The following is a 22,845-nucleotide window of genomic DNA, read 5'->3' on the forward strand; positions in this document are numbered from 1 at the left end:
AGGTGACTGGCAGAAAGCATAAGGGGAATATCAGATGTAAGTTTTTTTTAAAACACAGAGTGCAGTGGGTGCGTGGAACATCCTGCTAGGGGTGGTGGTAGAGGCAGATACATTTGATACATTTAAGAAACTCTTAAATAGGTACATAGATGATATGGGAAATGTGCGACGGGAAGGCTAGATTGATCTTAGAGTAGGTTAAAAGGTTGGCAGAACATTATGGGCTGAAGCATCTGTTCTGTGCTGTGGTGTCCTACGTTTTATGCCCAGGAATATTTTACAATGTATAACTTTTTGGAACGTGTGAAGAAACTGGAGCACCTCAGGGAGATTTCCACGGTCTCAAGGGAGAAGTGCAAACTCCACTGAGAAAGCACCCATTATTATCAACTCAGCAGCACCAACTCCTGCAGCATTGTGATGCCCACGGTTAAATATCGAACATTTTGTATCAACTATTGTAGAATAATCGAAGTCTCTGCGTGCCGCTTTTGAAATGCAAAGACTGTATTTTTAATGGCTGTCAAGTCCAATCATAGAAAAATAACATGAACTGGATCTTATTTAATAAATGCACCTTGCCATTCCATATGTTGCAGATATGGTCAAGTGATTCAGCTGTTCACACCAAACGTCAGAATGATCTAAGTGACTTTGACTGTGAAACAATAGATGGTGCCAGATGGGGTGGTTTGAGTATCTCAGAAACTGCTGATCTTGGGATTTTCACGCATAACAGTCTCTGGAGTTTACAGAGAATGGTGTGAAAAACAAAAAATCATCCAGTGAGCGACAGTTCTGTGGGTGAAAATGCTTTGTTGATGAGAGGTCAGGGGAGAATGGCCAGACTGGTTCAAACTAACAGGAAGGCAACAGTAACTCAAATAACGAATTGTTACAACAGTGGTGTGCAGAGGAGCATCTCTAAATGTAGAAGATGTTGAACCTTGAACTGTACAGGCTACACAATATCACAAACATACACTCAGAGATCACTTTATTAGGTACACTCCTGTAACGGAGTGTAGAAGCCTGCATTAAAGTTCTGGAGACTCAAGTTCAAAGCCCAATAAGATATTGAGGGGGATTTAAATTTTGTACGTTGACTTTTCATTAAATTAAAAGAAATACTGACTATCAATCATACAACACAGAAACAGGTCGTTTGACTGAATCAGCCCATGCTAACCACGATTTCCATTTAATCTAGTCCTACTTGCTCAAAGTTCAAATCAAATTTATTATCAAAATACATGTATGTTACCATATACTATCCTGAGATTTATTTTCTTATGGGCACTCACAGTAGATATAAAGAAACACAATGGGATCAGTGAAAAGTTGCACATGACAAAAATGGACAAACAACCAATGTGCACAAGATAAGTAACTATGCAAATACAAAAAAACAATAAATATTGACAATATGAATTGTAGTCCTTAAGAGTGAGTTCCATAAATTGTGGAATTAGTTGAGTGTTGGGGTAAGTGAAGTTATACCCTCTGGTTCAAGAGCCTTAAGGTTGAGGGGTAAAAACTGCTCCTGAACCTGCTGGTGTGGGACTTGAGGCTCCTATACCTTGTCACTTGTAAAAATCCCATTCCCTTTTCTCAGTAAGTTTGTCTCTGATGAGGCTTTCCATTCTAGAACATCTGAGGTGTCCTCCTTCTTCAAAGAATAGGGGTTCCCTTCCACTACTATTGATGCAACCCTCACCTGCATCTTCTCCATCTCCCGGACATCTACCCACACGCCACCTTACCACTGCCATAACAGGGATAGGGTTTCCCTTGTCCTTACTTTTACCACCCCACGAGCCTCTGTCTCCAGCGTATCATTCTCTGTAACTTGCACCATCCACCTCTAAGCACATATTCCTCTCCCCAGTCTCTGCTTTCTGCAGGAATCACTTTCTACGTGACTCTCTTGTCCACTTGTCCCACCCCACAGAATCCCTGAAAGTGGGACAAGTGCTACACGTGCTCCTACATCTCCTCCCTCACTGCCATTCAGGGCTCCAAACAATCCTTCCAGGTGAAATGACAATTCACCTGCGAGTCTGTCAGGGTCATCTACTGTATCCAGTGCTCTGAGTGGCCTCCTCTGCACAGACTGGGGGATCACACGGCTGATCCATCCACCACAAAAGGTGGAATTTCCTGGTGGCCACCAATTTCAATTCAACTTCCCATTCTGACACATCTGTTCATGGCCTTCTCTACTGTAACAATGAGGCCACACTTAGGTTGCAGGAGCAACACCTCATATTCCTTCAGGGTAGCCTCCAATCTGAAGGCATGAACATCAGTTTCTCTAACTTCTTCCCCATTCTGGTTATCCTCTCCTGTCTTCTCCTTACTGGTGTGTCACCTTCCTCTGTTTCCTCTTCCATGATCCACTATCCTCTCCTATCAGATTCCTTCTTCTTCAGCCTCTTACCTCATCTCCCCTCCCTCCCTCACCCATCCATCTTTCTCTTTACCTGGTCCCACCTATCACCTGCAGGCTTGTACTCCTTCCCCACCCCCACCATCTTATTCTAGTTCCTTCCCTCTTCCTTTCCAGTCCTAATGAAGGGTCTCGGCCCAAAACTCTTTATTTCCCTCTATAGATGCTGCTAAACCAGTTGAGTTCCTCCAGCATTTTGTGTGTATTGCTCAAGTTTTCAAGTGTCTGCAGCCTCTCTTGTCTGTGATAGACTGTGCTGCTTATTGGAGTTTGTCATATTTCATTGGGTGCTGCATTTCCCGCATTACATTGAAAAGGTACTCTATGCTTTGGAATGAACCAGATATTGTGAGACACTACAGAAATGCAAGTTCTTCCTCGCGACCACCCCTCCTTCCCAGGATAAACTCACAACACATTAAATTATTTTCAGGCCATTGATCCAAGAACATCCGCAATGCAATTCAATGGCATGGGCAGAAAAATCAATAGGAACCTCATCATTAACAGATTGAGAGGCCAGTTTATGGAATAAACTATCACAAGACAGTCAAACACAATATAATCCCAAACTAAGAACTTGTTTGTCTCTCTCCCCCACCAAATAAAATCTCACATCAGTCATTTAAGTACTTTGGCTCAGTAGCAATTGTTTTAATGCAGGAAACACTTCATGCACAGCAAGCTCCCATAAAGCTCCTGGAAGGATTTAGACAGATTAGGAGAATGGGCAAAGAGGCAGATGAGGGAAATATATTGTCATGCACTTTGATAGAAGGAATAAAGGTGTAGACTACTTTCTAAACAGGGAGAAAATTCAGAAATCAGAGGTGCAAAGGGACCTGGGAGTTCTGTAGGATTAACTAAAAGGCAAACACGAGGAAATCTGCAGATGCTGGAAATTCAAGCAACACACACAAAATGCTGGTGGAACGCAGCAGGCCAGGTGGCATCTATAGGGAGAAGCACTGTCGACATGTCAGGACGAAGGGTCTCGGCCCGAAACGTCGACAACGCTTCTCCCTATAGATGCTGCCTGGCCTGCTTCATTCCACCAGCATTTTGTGTGTGTTGCTTGGATTAACTAAAAGTTGAGTTTGTGGTAATGAACATAAATGCAAAATTAGCATTCATTTTGTGAGGACTAGAATAAAAAAGCTGTAATGTGAAGGCTGTATCAGGCAGTGGCCTCGACATATTTGGAGTATTGTGAGCAGTTTTGGGCTCTCTCTCTACACACACACACACACACACACACACACACACACACACACACACACACACACACACACACACACACACACACACACACACACACACACACACACACACACACACACACACACACACACACACACACACAAAAGGATGTGCTGACTTTGGAGAGGGTCCAGAGAAGGGGTTCCCAGCCATGCCACGGACTTCTGCCATTAACCGCAGGGTCAGTGGACCCAGGGTGGAAACCTCTAGTCCAGAAGAAGTTCACAAGAAATATCCTGGGAATGAAAGTATTAACATATGAGGAGTGTTTAGAGGCTCCGGGCCTGTACGTAGGAAAATAAGGGGCAAGGGGGAATCTCATTGAAACCTATCAAATATTGAAAGGCCTAGAAAGAGTGGATGTGGAGAGGATGTTACCATTACTAGGGGACAGAACCACCTACTGTACACTGAACAAAACTTGTGCAGCTACAGACAAGACCATTTTCTATAGCTGGTGAACAAACTCAAAGGCAAAGAACAAATTTATCACAGGTCAAAAGGAAGGAAGGAGAGTGGTGGGAACCGATGAAGAAATAAATCTCTAAATATTACTCACAAGTTAAACTGTTTCTGCGTTTTTCAGTCTCCAGTGAATAAGCAGAACTTCTCAAGAGAAACTCTGGAAGTATAATTACATTGTTAGTGTATAATTATATATCCCTCATAGAAACATCTGATTAAATGGTGAGCTACTGCAGCAAATCAACATGATCTTACAGATAACTACTAGTCAAATACATTCAATTTACATGCCATAATTTGAATAAAAAGGCTGGTGCTGCAAACCTTTACCTGCCCTCGTTGCGATATCGTATCTCTGTATACAAGGCCATTTTGCTGTCCCTTATTTAATGACTCAAAGCTTCTCAGAATAAGTGATTCAAAGAAGAAATAAGCAAGCATGGTGTATAGCTTGAAGATTGAGGTGTCTCCTCTCCACAGATGCTGCCTGACCTGATGGATAGATAGAGATGGATGGATAGACAGATAGATAGATGATAAATACAAGAGATTCTGCACATGCTGGGAATCCTGAGCAATACGCAGAAAGTGCTGGAGGAACTTAGTAAGCCAGGCAGCATCTACGAAGATGAATAAGCAGTCAATGTTTTGGGCAGAGAACTTTCATCAGCACTGAATAGGGAGGGGAATAAGCCAGAATAATAAAGTGGAGGGAGGAGGTGGTGAGGGTGAATGGAGGAGGGGGTATGAAGTAAGAAGCTTTGGTGGGGAGGGGGATTGATAGGTGGAAAAGGTGAAGGGCTGGCCAGCAGGTGGTTTGATAAAAAAAAACATTTCAAGAAGGTTTGAGAATAAGAATAAAAAAATTCCAGTGCGATTATATAGGGCCTTGTTGATATTGTATCTGGGGTATCTTGTCCACTTTTAGTCTCCTTACACAAGTACAGTGAAGATTCATCAGATTGTTTCACAGGATGGATGGGAGTAGGAGGCCTGTCTGCTCTAGAAATTTGAGGAGCGAGAGGTCTCAATGAAACTTACATGATTCTTATACTTTTGACAGGGAGGTGCAAAGATAGTATTTCCTCTGGAGATACAAGAGGCTGCAGATGCTTGAACCTGGAGCAACAAACAATTTGCTGGAGAAACTCAGCAAGTTATTCAGGAACCCGATGTTGGGTTTTGACCCAAAATGTTGACAGTTCCTCTCCTCCTCAATTCAGTGAGTTCCTGCAGCATGTGGCTTCTTGCTTTAATAGTTCCTCTTATTTTAGTTTTTATTCTAACTTATAGTATTTTTTTAGGTCTTGCATTGTAATGCTGCCAAAAAAGTACAAATTTCATGACTTATGTCAGTGATAATAAACCCAATTCAGATTCTGAACTAGACCATTAGACATATCAGCAAAATTAGGCCATTCAGACCATCAAATTTGCTCTGCCATACAAACACGACTGACTTACTTTCCCTCTCAACCCTATTCTCCTGTCTTCTCTCTGTAACCTTTGACTCCCTTACTAATCAAGAGCCCGCCAATCTTTAAATATACCCAATAACTTGGCCTCTACAGCCATCCGTGGCAATTAATTCTACAGATTCACCACCTTTTGGGGAAAGAAATGCCCCTTCATCTCTGCTCTACAGGGACATCCTTCTATTCTGAGGCTTGGCCCTCTGGTCCTGGACTCTCCCAATAATGGAAATACCCTGTCCACATCCACCCTATCTAGGCCTTTCAATATTCTGTATATTTCAATGAGATCCCCCTCATTCTTCAAAACTCCAGCAAGTACAGGCCCAGACTCATCTAACCCACTTCATACATTAAACCTTTCATTCCTGGGATCATTCCTGTGAACTTCCTCTGGACCCTATCCATATCTTAGATATGGGGTCCAAAACTGGTCACAATACTTCAAATGGGTCTGAGTCGTTCCTTATAAAGCATCAGCAATATATCCTTGCTTTTATATTCCAGTCCTCTAGAAATTAATGCTACATTGCATTTGTCCTTCCTTACTAATGACTCAACTAGGGGAGAGGTAACTTAGGACTGAGATGAAGAAATAAGGTGAATCTTTAAAACTTTATGCCCAAAAGGTTTAATCGAAACAGAGATTGATGGTTTTCTGGATACAGGAACTTAGGAATTGTGTAGGAAAGTGGAGATCACTGGCCACAATATTACAATTGCAGGGACAGGTTTAAAGGGCCAAATGAACTATTTCAAAGTTCTTATAGTGTGGAATCATAACTACTCTTCAGTCTCGCTTCATACTCTGCACGATACTTACATAGGTCTAACTAGAGTTGCAGAGTGCCACAACAGATAGTCAAGACAGATGTTGTTAAGACCTCAGACAAAGTTGGGAATCAAAAGGTTGAGCATGGTGTTGTGGCGACCCAATTACTAGCACACTCGAACCGGCTGACAATTAGCCAGCGTGCAGGCACAAAGGAGAAAGCCTGAGGGGGTTTCAGTACGTGCCTCTAGAGGCATCAGGCGGGGGAGCGAGGCTTTAAAGCAAGACTGTGAAGTTGGAATAAACTTTATCTTTGACTGCAGTTTACCGACTCCGTGTCGTTATTTTAGCGCTGCGTGTAGCACACCGCTACAATTGGTGACCCCGACGGTCCAAATGTTTCTGGACCGGAGATGAACGATGCCGCATCTGTTAATGCGGTTTCCTTGAAACTGCCAAGCTTCTGGACGCTACAACCTCACCTATGGTTTCAGCAAGCAGAAGCCCAATTCCACGTTCGGCAGATAACCTCAGAGGACACCCGTTACTACTACGTGGTGAGCTCCCTCGACCAGGACACAGCGGCCCAGGTCGCGGAGTTCGTACAGTCTCCCCCGGCGGACGGCAAGTACACGGAATTCAAAGCCCTGCTCATAAGGACTTTCGGGCTCTCCCGCCGCGAGCGAGCTGCCCGTTTACTGCACCTGGATGGCTTGGGAGACAGGCCTCCATCAGCTTTAATGAATGAGATGTTGTCTCTGGCCGACGGACACACACCCTCCCTCATGTTTGAGCAGGCATTCCTGGAGCAGCTGCCCGAGGACATACGCTTGCTGCTGTCCGACGCGGATTTCAGCAACCCCCGGAAGGTGGCAGCCCAGGCGGACTTGCTGTGGAACGCCAAGAAGGGGAGTGGGGCGTCCACCGCACAGATCACCCGGCCACGCTCCCAGCAGCAAACCAGTCCAGGCCCGGCCGCAGAGCCCGCTAAACCCAGAGGCCAGGGTGTGGAGCCCAACGAGCAATGGTGTTTCTACCACCAGCGGTGGGGTGCAGAAGCCCGCCGTTGTCGCCCGCCCTGCCAGTTCCCGGGAAACGCCAGGGCCAGCCGTCGCTGATGGCTACAACGGCTGGCCATCGGGATAGCCTCTTGTATGTGTGGGACAGCAGGTCGGGACGCCGGTTTTTGGTCGACACCGGTGCCGAGATCAGCGTCTTACCTCTGACGAGTTATGACACCCGCAGCAGGGCGCCGGGTCCCCCCCTGCGGGCCGCGAACGGCAGCACAATAAGGACTTATGGCACCCGTCCGGTGCAGCTCCAGCCAGTTCACGTGGGACTTCACACTGGCCGCCGTAGCCCAACCGCTTCTGGGTGCGGATTTCTTGCGGGCTCACAGCCTACTGGTCGACCTGCCCAGGAAAAGACTGGTTCACGCCGAGACCTTTCAGACGTTCTCCCTGGGTGCTGCCCAGTTGCCAGCCCCTCACCTCGGCTCCATCACGCTGTCCGACAACGACTTCACCAGGGTCCTGGTGGATTTCCCATCGGTTCTGGCACCGCAGTTCGCGGCAGCCATGCCCCGACATGGCGTACAGCACCACATCCCGACCCAGGGACCACCCCTCCATGCTCGCGCTCGGCGGCTTCCCCCGGACAAGCTCTGACTGGCGAAAGAGGAGTTCAAGAGGATGGAGGAATTGGGGATCATCCGGCGGTCCGACTGCCCATGGGCCTCCCCCCTGCACATGGTGCCCAAAGCGACAGGGGGCTGGAGACCGTGCGGCGACTACCGCAGGCTGAACGAGGCTACAACACCGGACCGCTACCCTGTGCCGCACATTCAGGACTTTGCAGCAAACCTGCACGACGCACGGATCTTCTCCAAGGTAGACCTCATCCGCGGATACCATCAAATCCCGATGCATCCGGACAACGTCCCCAAGACGGCTCTCATCACCCCGTTCAGTCTTTTTGAGTTCCTCCGCATGCCGTTCGGCCTGAAGAATGCTGCACAGACGTTCCAGCGGTTGATGGACGCGGTGGGACGCGACCTGGACTTCGCATTCATCTATTTGGACGACATCCTCATAGCCAGCAGCAGTCGTCAGGAGCATCTGTCCCACCTCCGACAACTCTATGCCCGGCTGAGTGACTACGGTCTAACAATCAACCTGGCCAAATGCCAGTTCGGGCTCGACACCATTGACTTCCTGGGCCACAGGATTACCACAGACGGGGCAACCCCTCTGCCTGCTAAGGTAGATGCGGTCCGCCATTTCCCCCGACCCACCACGATCAAAGGCCTTCAGGAATTCGTGGGTATGGTCAATTTCTACCACCGCTTCCTCCCTTCAGCTGCCCGGATCATGCGCCCCCTGTTCGCCTTGCTGTCCGGTCCGGGCAAGGACATTACCTGGGATGAGGAGTCCACCGCCGCTTTCATTCAAACGAAGGATGCCTTGGCGAACGCCGCGATGCTGGTGCACCCCAGAATGGACGTCCCTACCGCCCTCACAGTGGACGCATCTAATACGGCAGTCGGTGGGGTACTGGAGCAGCTCATCGCGGGCCGCTGGCAACCCCTGGCGTTTTTCAGCAAACACCTGTGGCCACCCGAGCTCAAATACAGTGCTTTCGACCGGGAGCTGTTGGCGCTATACCTGGCAATCCGGCATTTCAGGTACTTCTTAGAAGGTAGGCCCTTCACCGCGTTCACGGACCACAAACTGCTTACCTTTACATTCACAAAGGTGTCCGATCCCTGGTCGTCCCGCCAGCAGCGCCATCTGTCCTACATCTCTGAATACATGACGGACGTCCGGCACATCTCGGGTAAGGACAATGTCGTGGCGGATGCGCTCTCTCGCCCTAACATTCACGCCCTTTCCCAAGGGGTAGACTTTGAGGCACTGGCAGAGGCACAGCAGGCAGATGAGGAGATCCCGAGTTACAGGACCGCAGTCTCTGGTTTGCAGCTCCAGGACCTCCCCGTAGGCCCAGGTGAGAGAATCCTACTCTGTGACGTCGCCACCGGCCAGCCCCATCCCGTCGTCCCGGCACCTTGGCGACCACGTGTTTTCGACTCCATTCATAACTTGGCGCACCCCTCCATCAGGACAACCATCCGGATGGTCTCCAGCAGGTTCGTTTGGCACGGACTCCGCAAGCAGGTCCGTGAATGGGCCAGAACGTGCATGCACTGCCAGACGGCCAAGGTGCAGCGACACACCAAGGCCCCGCCGCAGCAGTTCCACCCCACCCACATTCATGTGGATATCGTGGGCCCCCTGCCAGTGTTTCGACCACATTCATGTGGATATCGTGGGCCCCCTGCCAGTGTCGCGCAGAGCGCGGCACCTCCTGACTATCGTGGACCGGTTCACAAGATGGCCAGAGGTGGTCCCGCTCACCGACACCACCTCTGAATCTTGCGCCCGGGCACTGATCGCCACCTGGGTGTCCCGCTTTGGTGTACCGGCCCACATTACCTCCAACAGAGGCGCCCAGTTCACCTCCAGCCTGTGGTCAGCGATGGCCAGCCTGTTGGGGACTCTGCTGCACCACACCACTGCCTACCACCCACAGTCGAACGGACTGGTGGAGCGTTTCCACCGCCACCTCAAGTCGGCTCTCATGGCCCGCCTGCGAGGAGCTAACTGGGCGGACGAGCTTCCCTGGGTCCTACTCGGCATCCGCACGGCGCCCAAAGACGATCTGCACACCTCCTCGGCCGAGTTGGTGTATGGCGCACCCCTGGTCGTTCCCGGGGAGTTCATACCAGCCCCAAGGGGGCAAGAGGAAGAACCCGCAGCAGTCCTGGGCAGACTACGCGAGAGGCTCGGTGCCCTGGCCCCTATACCCACTTCGCAGCATGGGCAGCACCCGACCTGCGTACCCAAAGACCTGCAGAACTGTAAGTTTGTGTTTGTACGACGGGGCGGGCATCGGCCACCGCTGCAACGGCCCTACGAGGGGCCGTTTACGGTGATCAGAAACGACAGGTCCACGTTCGTGCTGGACGTTGGGGGGAGAGAGGAGGTTTTCACGGTGGACCGACTCAAACCGGCCCATGTGGACTTGGCACAACCGGTCGAGTTTCCGGAACTGCGGCACAGAGGCCAACCTCCCAAACAGGGTCCGGCCCAGACTGTGGACATTGGGGGGTGTATCGCCAGTTCTGGGGGGGGGGGGGGGTTATATGGCGACCCAATTACTAGCACACTCGAAATGGCTGACAATTAGCCAGCGTGCAGGCACAAAGGAGAAAGCCTGAGGGGGTTTCAGTACGTGCCTCTAGAGGCATCAGGCGGGGGAGCGAGGCTTTAAAGCAAGATTGTGAAGTTGGAATAAACTTTATCTTTGACTGCAGTTTACCGACTCCGTGTCGTTATTTTAGCGCTGCGTGTAGCACACCGCTACAGTGTGACTAATGTTCTGAGTGGCATATATTTCAATGCAAGTAACGTAGGAAAGGCGGATGAGCTCAGGGGATGGATTAATACATGGAATTATAATACTGTAGCCATTATTAAGACTTGGTTGCTGATGGGGCAGGACTGGCAGTTGAATATTCTGGGATTCAATTGTTTTAGACATGGGAGGGATTAAAGGGGTCACGGGTGGCGTTACCAGTCAGGGAAAATATCACAACAGTGCTGTCAGAACAGACTGGAGAACTCATCTAGTGAGGTGTTATGGGTGGAACTCAGAAATAAGAAAGGTATGACCACATTAATGGGGCTATACTATAGATCGCCCACCTGTCCGTGGGATTTAGAGGAACAGATTTGCAGAGAGATCACAGGCTGTTACAAGAAACATAAGGTTGTTATGATTTTAACTTTTACATATCAACTGGGACTCCCATACTGTAAAAGGACTAGATGGGATAGATTTTGTCAAACATGTTCAAGAAAGTTCAGTATAAAGAAGCCCTAATGAGAGGGAGTGTTCAATACTTGATCTGCTATTATGGAATGAGACACAGCAGGTGATAGATGTTTGTGTAGGGTAACACTTTGCATCTAGTGATTCTAATGCCATTAGCTTCAAAGTAAATATGCAAAAAGTTAGGTCTTGTCTACAGGTTCAGATTCTAAATTCCAGAAAGGCCAATTTTGATGGTATCAGAAAGAATGTGGCACGTGTGCATTGGAACAGGCTGTTTTCTGGCAAAGGTGTATTTGGTAACTGGGAGACCTTCATAAGTGAAATTTTGTGAACACAAAGATTGTATGTGCCTGTCAGATTAAAAGGTAAAAAGATATTGAGGCTCAGTTTAAGAAGAAAAAGGAGGTGCACAGCAGGTATAGGCTGATAGGAACAAATTAGGTACTTATGGAGTACAGGAAATGCAAGAGAACACTTAAGAAAGAAATCCATCAGGAGGACTAAAAGAAGGCATAAGGTTGTCATAGCAGACAAGGTGACAGAGAATCCTAAGGGATTTTACAGATATGTTAAGAGCAAATGGATTACAAGGGACAAAATTAGTCCTCTGGAAGATCAGATCTCTCTCTCTGGCAATGTCTGTCTGCCTCGGAAGGTAGTGGAGGCCAATTCTCTGGATGCTTTCAAGAAGGAGCTAGATAGGTATCTTATGGATAGGGGAATCAAGGGATATGGGGACAAGGCAGGAACCGGGTATTGATTGTAGATGATCAGCCATGATCTCAGAATGGCGGTGCAGGCTCTTCTGCACATATTGTCTATTGTGTCTTTATGTCTCTGTCTCTCTCTCGCTGTCTGACACTCACTGTCTCTGTCTGTCCCTGGCTGTCTGTCTGTCTCTCTGTGTCAATGTCTGTCTGACTCTGTCTCTCTCTATCTGTCTCTCTCTATCCATGGAGCCAAAAGAGATGGGGGAGATCTTTATAGATTCTTTGTATTTACTCAAGAGACGGACAGAGTCTATAGAAGTGAGGCAAAGCAACAGCGATATCATGGACCCTAACAGATTACAGAGGAGGTGTTTGCTGTCTTTAAGCAAATTAGGGTGTATAAATCCACAAACCCTGACAAGGTATTCCCTTGGATCCTGTGGGAGGCAAGTGCAGAAAATGCAGGAGCCCTAGCAGAGATGTTTAAATCATCTTTAGTGACAAGTGAGGTATCAGAGTATTGGAGGCTAGCTATTGTTCTTCCACTGTTTAAGAAAGGCTCACAGAATAAACAAGACAATTATAGACCAGTGAGCCTGACATTAGTGAAAAGATTGGAAAATATTCTAAGGGATTGGATATATGAGTATTTTGATAGTCAGGGACTGATTAGGGATAGTCAGCATGACATTGTGCATAGTAGGTTGCGTCTAACCAACCTCAGAGAGATTTTCAAGGAAGTTACCAGGAAAGGTGATGAAGGCAAGGCAGTGGATAATGTTTACATGGACTTTAGTAAGGCATTTAACAAGGTCCTTCATGTGAGGTTGGTCAAGAAAGTTTCATCGCTCGGCATTCAAGGTGAGGTAGTAAATTGTTGTATTAGATTTGTGGGAGAAGCCAGAGAGTAGCAGTAGATGTTTACCTCTCTGACTGGAGACCTGAGACTAGTGGTATGCCATGGGGATTGATGCTGCATCCATTGTTGTTTGTCATCCATATCAATGATAATATGGTCAACTGGATCAGCAAATTTGCAGACGACACCAAGAATGGGGTGTAGTGGACAAGGAGGAAATCTGTCAGAGCTTGCAACGGGATCTGGATCAGCTGGAAAAATGGCAGATGGAATTTAACGCAGGCAAGTGCAAGATGTGGCACTTCAGTACAACCAAACATGGTAGGTCTTATACACTGAACAGTAGGGCACTGAGGAGTATGGTAGGACAGAAGGATCTAGTATTACGGGTTCATAATTCATTAAAAGTGGCAGCACAGGTAGATAGGGCTGTACAGAAAGCTTTTGGCATATTGGCCTTCTCATTATATTGTTGTATTGGCATATTGGTTCCTTAAGGTCTTTATAGCTGGGGGTGGTAATGGGAACAAGCTCCAACTACCTATTAAATGCTCCCAATAGCGTGTGCCTCAAATAGCCTCACAACCACATCTAGATCCTGGCCTTCACATGTGGCTAAGCCCGGCGGAACCATTTCTACTGATACGAGAAGGGACAAAGGTGGGTTACTGGCACCTTCAAACCAGTCACTTCGGGTAGATGGGGCTCATCAGCTGTGGTGGGCAGCTCATCTAGCCGAAGGAAAACTCTGATCTCAAACTTCTGCTGCCATACCCACTCATGGGGAGAACTTCCAGAGCAGGAGTCTTTGAGGGAGTCCTACATTAAGTTCAATGCTGACTGGCAACTCCTGTAACACTGCTGGTACTAAACTGTATGTGTCTCTGCCATTCCTTTGGGTTCATCAGATGTGTGGAGAGGGGGAGCTTGCTACATGGGAACAGTCTGCTCTCCATATTGTCCTGCCTAGGCTTACGTATCTAGAGAGCTAGGATGCAATATCCATGGTCAACTCTGACCGACTGAGGCCCTCAGATTGGAGTATTGTGTGCAGTTTTGGTCATCCATCTACAGGAAAGATGTAAATAAGGTTTAAAGAGTACAGAGAAAATTTACAAGGATGTTGCTGGAACTGGAGGATCTGAGTGAATAGGTTAGGACTTTATTCCTTGGGGATGTAGAAGATTGAGGTGAGATTTGATAGAGGTATACAAAATAATGAAGGTATAGGTAAGGTAAATACAAGCAGGCTTTTTCCAATGAAGTTGTGTGGGACTACAATCTGAAGTCATGGGTTAAGGGTGAAAGGTGAAAAGGTGAAAAGGGGAACATGAGAGGAAACATCTTCACTTAGAGGGTTGTGAGAGTGTGGAACAAGCTACCAGTGCAAATGGTGTATGCAAGCTCGATCTCAATGTTTAAGAGAAGTTTGGATGGTGGGCTATGGTCCAGGGGCAGGTCGATGGGAGTAGGTATTTTAAATGGTTCGGCATGGACTAGAAGGGCCGAAGGGCCTGTTCCTGTGCTATACTTTTTTTATGACTCCATGTCTCAGAACCATTAGAGCAAATAAAATTCTACTGAGCTTTTACGGACTTTATGAAGTATTGAAACTCACTCAACAACAATATGCACAAATGCAGAACTGTTAACAGAGTAAAATGTCCCTAGACATTTCAACAGAGAAACATGGGGCATAAACATAAAAAGAAGCAGCACGTAACTGAAGAAATTCGTAGATCTTTCGATTATGCCCTTGGCAACCCAAGGCATGACCAATAAATGATGCAATGAGGGGACTTAGAGATGAACAAGAGGTCAGAAGTGGGCAAGTTCAGAGACATTTGAGAATTGTGGAGTTTTTGGAGTAGGCAGAGGGAGGGCGAGCCTTAATAGAATCTAAAAGTTCAAAGTTCAACATAAAATTTATTATCAGAATACATATATATCACCATACAACCCTGAAATTCTTTTTCTCTGCAGACATACTTAGCAAATCTATACAACAGTAACTGTAAACAGTATCTAGCCTGTAAACATCAGGAACTGTAAACTATAAACAAACTATGTAAATAAGGATAATAAATAATGAGCAGAAATAACAAGATAAAAGAGTCCTCAAGTGAGTGTAGTTATCCTCTTTTGTTCAAGAGCATGGTGGTTGAGGGGTAGTAGACTGTTCCTGAACCTGATGGTGTGAGTCCTGAGGCGCCTGTATCTTTTACCTGATGGCAGCAGTGAGAAAAGAGCACGGCCTGGGTGGTGAGGATCTTTGAGAATGGATGCTGCTTTTCTACAGCAATGTTTTACTTAGATGTGCTCAATGTTTGGGAGGATTTACCAAATCCACTATCTTTTGTAGGATTTTCTGCTGAAAGGCATTGGTGTTCCCACACCGGGCTGCGTCTCAATATCACCAAGACCAAGGAGATGGTGGTGGACTTTAGGAGATCTAGGCCTCATATGGAGCCAGTGATCATTAATGGAGAATGTGTGGAGCAGGTTAAGACCTACAAGTATCTGGGAGTACAGTTAGACGAGAAGCTAGACTGGACTGCCAACACAGATGCCTTGTGCAGGAAGGCACAGAGTCGACTGTACTTCCTTAGAAGGTTGGCGTCATTCAATGTCTGTAGTGAGATGCTGAAGATGTTCTATAGGTCAGTTGTGGAGAGCGCCCTCTTCTTTGTGGTGGCGTGCTGGGGAGGAAGCATTAAAAAGTGGGACGCCTCACGTCTTAATAAGCTGGTAAGGAAGGCGGGCTCTGTCGTGGGCAAAGTACTGGAGAGTTTAACATCGGTAGCTGAGCGAAGGGCGCTGAGTAGGCTACGGTCAATTATGGATAACTCCGAACATCCTCTACATAGCACCATCCAGAGACAGAGAAGCAGTTTCAGCGACAGGTTACTATCGATGCAATGCTCCTCAGACAGGATGAAGAGGTCAATACTCCCCAATGCCATTAGGCTTTACAATTCTACCGCCAGGACTTAAGAACTTTTTAAAAGCTATTATTAATGCTTTTTGAGATGGTGATTTAGATGCATATCATATTTTTTACTGAGTTAAGTATTGTATGTAATTAGTTTTGCTACAACAAGTGTATGGGACATTGGAAAAAAGTTGAATTTCCCCATGGGGATGAATAAAGTATCTATCTATCTATCTATCTATCTAATACAGCCGGTCAGCACACTTTCCACCACACATCTATAGAAGTTTGCCTAGGGTTTTTGATGACTAAAGCCTAGAATGGGAGTTTTATACTTGAGCCATAATAAGCCAGTGACCATCACAGTGGCGAGTGAACAAGACTTGGACAAATTTACTGATCCAGTTTATCATATTATCAGCCATATCACTGATATTGATGATGAACAGCAACACACTCGACACCTATCCCTGCAGCACTCCACTATGTCTCTGGTCAGAGAGGCAACTATCTACAACCACTTCTCTCACAAAACCAATGTATAATCTAATTTACTACCTCATCTTGAATGCCAAGCGACTGAACTTTCTTGATCAAACTCCCATGTGGGACCTTGTGAAGTGCCTTGCTAAGGTCCATGTCGTCAACATCCACTGCCTTGGCTTTATCCACTTTCCTGGTAACTTCCTCGAAAAACTCTAAGATTGGTTAGACACGACCTGCCACCACGAAGCCACGCTGACAATCCTTAATCAGTCCATGTCTATCAAAATACTTACACATCCAGTCCCTTAGAATACCATCTTTAATTTCCCGGTTTATTTTTAAGAACCTTTTTTAAACAGAGCAACAGTGGCTATCCTCCAATTCTCTGGTACCTCTCCTGTCACCAAGAATGATTTAAAAATCTCTGCTACGACCCCATAATTTCTGCACTTGCCTCTCGAGGAGTCTGAGGGAACACCCTGACAGGACCCAGGGACTTATCCACCCTAATTTGCTTCAGGACAGCAAACACCTCCTCCTCTGTAATCTGTACAGGATCAATGAAGTTGATGCCACTTTGCCTCATTTCTATAGACTCTGTGTTCATCTCCTGAGTAAATACAGATGCAATAAAAATGAAGATCTCCTCATTTCCTTTGGCTCCACACATGGATTCCCAATCAGATCTTCCAGAGGACCAGTTTAGTCCCTTGCAATCCTTTTGCTCTTAATATATCTGTAGAATCTCTTAGGATTCTCCTTCACCCTGTCTGCTAGGGCAACCTCATGCCTTCTTTTAGCCCTCCAGATTTATTTCTTAAGTGTTCTCTTACACTTCTTATACTCCATGAGCACTTCATTTGTCTATACCTGATATGCATTTCCTTGATTTTTCTTAACCAGGGCCCTAATATCTCTTGAAAACCAAGGTTCCTTACACCTGTTATCTTTAGCTTTTATTCTGACAGCCTCACCAATGGCTACAATACAATTCCAGTTGTTGAGCCATGCCCTGAGCTTATCTGCCTTTCCTTGCATTGAAACAGATGCAGCTCAAGACACTCGCCATACCTTTCTCAACCTTTTGATTTCTGATTTTGCCTGAGATCTAAACAACATGTCTCCACAACCTCTCCACTAACTGTTCTGACACTCTGGTTTCCATCCCCCTGCAACTCTACTTTAAAACCCATGAGCAGCACAAGCAAACCTTCCCACTAGGATATTTATGCCTTTCCGTTCAGGTGCAAACCATCTCTTCTGTACAAGTCCCACCTTCCTTGGAAGAGAACCCAATAATCCAAAAATTCCTCCCTCCTACACCAAGTCCTTAGGAATGTGTTAAACTCTGTAATCTTCCTATTTCTGGACACACTATCATGTTGAACAAGTAGCAATTTTGAGATCACAACCCTGGAGGTCCTGTTCTTTAACTTGACACCTAACCCCCTGAACTCCCTTTGCAGAACCTCGTCACTCTTCCTACCCATGTCATTGAATATCCACATGGATCATGACCTCTGGCTGTTCACCCTCCCACTTAAGAATGTTGAGGACGCGATCCCTTGCACCCAGGTGGCAACATACCATCTGGAATCTCATTCTCATCCACAGAACCTCCTTTCTGTTCCCCTAACTAATGAATCCCCTATCACCACAGTTGCCTCTTCTTCCCCACCCCCACTTATGAGTCACAGAGTCAAGAATCAGTGCCAGAGACCCGACTGCTGTGACTTTCCTCTGTTAGGTCATCCCCTCCACCAAAGTGATAGACCTGTTGTTGAGGGAGATGGCCACAGGGGTTGTCTGCATTAGTTGTTTAACCCCTTTCCCCTGACTGTCACCCAGTTTCCTGTACTCTGCACTTTGGGTGCAACTACCTCTCTATCTGTCTCAGCCTCTTGAAAGATCTGGAGTTTATCCAGTTCCAGCTCCAACACAGTGTAAGAAACTGCAGCTAGATACACTTTTCGCAGGTGTAGTTGTCAGGGACACAGGAAGTCTCTCTGCCTTTCCACATCCACAAGAGGTACATCCCACTATCCTGCCTGGCATCTCGACTGTTCTAAATGAGCAAATATAAAGAAGGAAAAACAATAAACTGTGTGGGGGAAGGGGGTGAAAATCTGAGCTTTTTTTGCCTTCTCTGACTGAAGCCTCTCCTCGCTGAAGCCATGAAACCTCCACTCTGACGATGGCCACTCTGACAAATGGCCATTCCACTTGCCTCTGCTTTCCTTTAATTTGTTCTTGTCGGTACGAGTATGGAGGTAGGAATTAAAATAGTTGGCTACCAGGAAATTCCACTATGGCAGAAGGAGCAGAGGTGCTTTACAAGCATGTGTGGATAGATCCCAAACCAGTGAGGTAGATTACCTAAAACACTATATAACAAGATAACCACATAACCCTGCATGGGGTAGCATTGACACTAGCATAACACTTTACAGCACTAGCGACCCAGATTCTGTCCGTAAGGAAATCGTACATCTCCCAATAACCGCATGGGTTTTTAATTGGTAACAGTGGTGTACTTGGACGGTGTGGGCTCATTGGGCTGGGAGGGACTGTTACCATGCTGTAGCTCTAAATAACTAAAATAAACAGAGGCCCATCAGAATGTTCAGCTTATGTGCAGAACACGCTTCCTAACCTGCTGAGTTCCTCCAGCATCTTGTGTGTGCTAAACAACCAAAGCTCGCTTCTGTTGAAAACTTGACCATGTGCTGAAAATCTCATTCACAAGCCCAAAAGTAAATAGGCCTTCAAACAGTACACAAGGTTAAGAGAAAATCCTACCTCAGGCCCCAATGTTAAATGAATTCCCAAATACAACGACTAACATTTCCCAAATTTCACTGTAGGCTACTGCGTAATTAGAGGTCAAGGAAAGTGTTTGCTAAACAGGTAAAAAGATGAATATAAAATTATTAAAGGAAAAATCATTTGACTGATAGAACAATTAGAGGCAGTAAATTGGTGTCACATTAGTAAATACATCACTTTGAGGCTTAGACATCGGAAAGTAGTCAGGGAATTCTGAAACATAATAATTTAAATGGCCTGCCTGCCCTTTAATGAGTATCACACATCCAACCAGGTGGTAAATAAACAGTTCGTAATTAATCCGGATATCATGAATGCCTAAAATTATCTCATGGGGTATTATTGGCCATGTGAGAAAAGAAGCAAGAGTTTTTGGAAATGTGGTGTGAGGCAGGGTAGAGGGGCATACTGTTGGATGCAGAGGGGAAAGTTGGGCATGGTGTTGGAGGGTGAAGATGGTGAGGTGGTAGTGGTGGGTTGGTGGAGCTGTGAGCGGCAGGTCAGAATGGGATAGGATGTGGATGGAGTAGATTGGGGAAAGGTGTTATGTGGGGTGAGGGGATCCCACTTATTCATCTCCTTTCATACTCTCTATCAAATTCTATTCTCTCCCATCAATGCAAAGCCTCTGACTCTTACCCTCATCAGCTTCCCCTGTCTCCTCTCGTAACGCACCCCACCCCATCCTTCTTTCCCCATTTGGCTCAATCTCCTTTCTTCCCGTGATCCATCCCAAATCTCTGATATCTTTTACCCAGTTTCTCAGTTCCCCTCTTTCCCAACACTTGTAAGTATGGAATGTGATACTACAACTTTACAAGACACTGGTGAATGGCACTTGGAGTACTGTGTACTGATTGGAGAATTTTGTTATGTGGCTAAGAGTGGAGAAAATACTTTTGTTTTCCTTGCAATGAAGGAGACTGAGGGATAACCTAACGGAAATATATAAAACGGTAAGAGCAAAGATAGGACAGATGGTCAAAAACATTTTCCCATGGAAGGAGCAGCAAAAACAATTGGGCAAAGATTTAATGTGAGAATAGTAAGCTTTATAGGGACTCTGAGGGACTAGTTGTTTTTTTAAACACAGGGTGCATGGTATTTAAAGCACACTACCAGAGGAGGTGATGGAATCAGATACACCACTATGTTTAAGAGGCTCTTAGATAGATCCTTAAAAAAGCAAAGAGTCAATTGAATATGCTCCTAATACTGGCAAAGAGGTTAGTATGGTTGTCATGTGCCGGAAGGTGTATGCTGTATGCCTCTATGATTCTCCCTCCCATTCCCTATTCTTCACCCAATTCCACTTCCACAGTCCCCTCATCATCCTTTCATCATCCCTCCGTCGTCCCCTCATCATCCTTTCATCGTCCCGTCATCCCTCCTTCTATTTCCCCTTCAACCTATCCTCGCCATACACAGAATCCCCGATCCCACTCTCCCATCTCCCCATTCCTGACACCACAAGTACCCCATTCCCATCCACAGCCCAACACCTCACCATCTCCCCATCCACGGCCCAGTACCCAACTATCTCCCCATCTCCAGCCAACACATCACAATCTCCTCATCCACAGCCTAACATCTCACAATCTCCCCATCCATGGCCCAGCACCTCACCATCTCCCCATCCCAACACCTCAACATCTCACTATCTCCCCATCCCCAACCCAACACCTCACCATCTCTCCATTCCCATCCCATCACCTCACCACCTCCCCAATCCCATCCCAACACCTCACAACTTCCCCATTCTAACACTTCACCATCTCTCCAATTGCCATTCCAACACCTCACAACTTCCCCATTCCCATCCCAACACCTCACTATCTCCCCATCCCAACACCTCACCATCTCTCCATTCCCATCCCAACACCTCACAACTTCCCCATTCCCATTCCAACACCTCACAACTTCCCCATTCCCATCCCAACACCTCTCAACTTCCCCATTCCCATCCTAACACCTCACCATCTCCCCATTCCCATCCCAACACCTCACCATCTCCCCACTCCCATCCCAACACCTCACCATCTCCCCACTCCCATCCCAACACCTCACCATCTTCCCATTCCCATCCCAACACCTCACCATCTCCCCATTCCCATCCCAACACCTCAGCATCTCCCCATTCCCCTCCCAACACCTCACCATCTCCCCATTCCAACACCTCACAACTTCCCCATTCCCATCGCAACACCTCACCATCTCCCCATTCCCCTCCCAACACCTCACCATCTCCCCATTCCAACACCTCACAACTTCCCCATTCCCATCCCAACACCTCACCATCTCCCCATTCCCCTCCCAACACCTCACCATCTCCCCACTCCCATCCCAACACCTCACCATCTCCCCATTCCCATCCCAACACCTCAGCATCTCCCCATTCCCCTCCCAACACCTCACCATCTCCCCATTCCAACACCTCACAACTTCCCCATTCCCATCGCAACACCTCACCATCTCCCCATTCCCCTCCCAACACCTCACCATCTCCCCATTCCAACACCTCACAACTTCCCCATTCCCATCCCAACACCTCACCATCTCCCCATTCCCATCCCAACACCTCACCATCTCCCCATTCCAACACCTCACAACTTCCCCATTCCCATCCCAACACCTCACCATCTCCCCATTCCCATCCCAACACCTCACCATCTCTCCACTCCCATCCCAACACCTCACCATCTCTCCATTCCCATCCCAACACCTCACCATCTCCCCATTCCAACACCTCACAACTTCCCCATTCCCATCCCAACACCTCACCATCTCCCCATTCCCATCCCAACACCTCACCATCTCTCCACTCCCATCCCAACACCTCACCATCTCTCCACTCCCATCCCAACACCTCACCATCTCTCCACTCCCATCCCAACACCTCACCATCTCTCCATTCCCATCCCAACACCTCACCATCTCCCTATCCGAGAACCTCACGTTGTCTCTCCACCCACAAATCTCCCACGTGTCTCCCTATTCCCACCCGAACGGCCCACGAATCCCCCTCCATCCCCAACTCTTCCGCCCCCACCATCCCGCGCCCACCTTGTCTCCGCTCTCTCGTCCCTCCGCCGCACCTCCCTTCGTCTCCAAGGCCGTTGCTATGGCGCCGCCCTCCGTCTCCTCCCACAGGATGACCCAGTGACGTCATCCAGAGGGCGGAGCCAGGCGCTGGACAGAGAGTCCGCCGGCATGGGACCACGTGACACGGCTTGGATGATGTCATCGGACAGGAGCGCAGGCCAGTGACTGTCACGTGGCCGTAACAACAAGGTCTGTGACACAACTTTAAATAGTGAGAGCAAAGCGGCAGAGGCGTCCCTCACAGGAGTTCCCAACTTGGAGTCCACCGATCCCTTCATCTAATGCATAAAAAACGTTGGGAGCCCCTGGTCTAATACTTCAAAAAAATTTCTGCTGTTTGAGCACCTGCACTATTTGCTGAATTCCATAAATACCATTTCAAGCCGTTTCCCCACTATTCTATTTTCATTCTAATTTAAATTTTATTCTAAAACATGTCTTGCTACATCTTATTCCCAAAAAAGTCCCACTTGTCCCAATGACTTTTCAGGCGGGCTCAGTACAGTAACGTGGGAATCATAGGGGACATCCTCTGCAGTGCAAAATCGCACAATCTTCCTGAGACACAGGAGACTGCGCATACTGGAATCTGCAGAGAAACTCAGCAGGCCAAGCAGCA

The 22,845-nt window shown here is 47.1% G+C and overlaps 1 protein-coding gene across 1 annotated transcript in view; it reads right to left on the reverse strand.

Moving 5' to 3' along the window:
* Positions 1 to 22,252, reverse strand: part of klc3 (kinesin light chain 3) — a 150,494-nt gene extending 128,242 nt beyond the window's left edge. The window contains exons 1-2 of the mRNA XM_073033317.1: positions 22,188 to 22,252; positions 4,269 to 4,331 (exon numbers count right to left, since the gene is read on the reverse strand). The gene's annotated coding sequence lies outside the window, so the exon portion shown is untranslated. The remainder of the gene's footprint in view (positions 1 to 4,268; positions 4,332 to 22,187) is intronic.
* Positions 22,253 to 22,845: the final 593 nt, after the last annotated feature.

This window comes from Hemitrygon akajei, chromosome 2 (assembly GCF_048418815.1).
Source record: "Hemitrygon akajei chromosome 2, sHemAka1.3, whole genome shotgun sequence".
NCBI lineage: Eukaryota > Metazoa > Chordata > Chondrichthyes > Myliobatiformes > Dasyatidae > Hemitrygon > Hemitrygon akajei.